This window comes from Lottia gigantea (genome assembly GCF_000327385.1).
Source record: "Lottia gigantea unplaced genomic scaffold LOTGIsca_851, whole genome shotgun sequence".
NCBI lineage: Eukaryota > Metazoa > Mollusca > Gastropoda > Lottiidae > Lottia > Lottia gigantea.
Window position 1 is genome coordinate 36071 of NW_008710809.1, and position 1355 is coordinate 37425.

Here is a 1355-nt window from a genome sequence, read left to right on the forward strand (position 1 = left end):
TGAGGATCCCCGGCGTCTTCAAGCAATCATACAAAATCTGAATTATTGTAGCTTTTCTTTGCTAACACCATCAAATTCAAACGTTTTGTTTAATCTTTGCATATCTAATAAAATATTCTGATGAAAATGAAATAAAATAAATATTTACCGAGTTCGGTGTGTTCGAGATCGTAGGCTGTGATAGCCTGCAGGAATAAAAAAAAAGGTTTATTATTGAACGAATATGAATGATATGGAGTTTAAAGTCATATTTTTCTGCATCCGGTGGACGTATTGGTTACCGGATTTAGCGAATTCAGACAATATGATCCTTCCTTGTCAGTGAAAGGGCTGGAGAAATTTACGCCCTATTATCAGATATATTGAGATTGTTACTAGAACTAACTGCTAAATAAACATTCGTCCAACATAAATAAATAAATGACAAATACAACAGTAACTCAAACCTAGCCAACACCGATATCAGACACAATATATTCTTCATCATGGGTTTGTTCACCTTCACCACTTGTTCATTTTGGCAAGTTTTATATCGTTCGTTATAAAGCACCAATATGAATAAATAAAATATAGTCTTACCCCGATAAAGAGAAGTGCAGCAGCTACCCTGAGTATCATTTTGTTAGTTTATCTGTGTGTTCCGGTACCGTTGTGAGGATGAATGGATCCCAGATCCTCAATATATACCCTAACTTAATTAGTTAATTACCCTGCAGAGGCGTGAATATATCTAACAAATTCTCCTGTATTCATTTACCTTTTTTATGTATGCATATATGATAATGCCCCCGAATATGAGAAGTTTGTGGTACGCTAATTGTGCAATTATTGTATTCCTTTGCAGCCATATTAGTTTTATTGAAAAGGTCAACTTTGACTAGGACTAATTATTGAAATGGACCAAATTCAGATTTGAATTTGTACTTGTTAAAGAAATCCAAATGAGGATTGAGTTTATGAGAGTGGGAGAGTAATTATTTAAATATCATATGCAGAATTATTCACAGTGGTTAACCCATTTTCGCCCACACAGGTGACTTCAAGTTGTTGGATCACAGAATAGGAAACAAGATCTTAAGAACCCTAAAAACATACTGCCCAATTCTTGTCCATTGTTAGTTCCTTGCACTTGATGAACACATCTCCAATTCATTTGAATGATAATGTTAGTTTTTAGTAGACTCATTATCCACAATACTGAATAAAATTATTATCAACTTAAATTGATATTTTCTCAGTTAATTTTGATACTATAGGAATTTTAGGCGTCTGAAAGCGAATAGGAATGTGTTGGAGCCCAGAAATTTTTTTTTAAATCTTTAAAATACGTCAGCATATTTCTGATTTATAACAGA

The 1355-nt window shown here is 33.2% G+C and overlaps 1 protein-coding gene across 1 annotated transcript in view; it reads right to left on the reverse strand.

Annotated features, from left to right (window-relative positions):
• LOTGIDRAFT_239707 (hypothetical protein) overlaps positions 1-1355 on the reverse strand; it is a gene marked incomplete at both ends in the record, with an annotated part of 12408 nt that overhangs the window by 9158 nt on the left and 1895 nt on the right. The window lies entirely within an intron of this gene.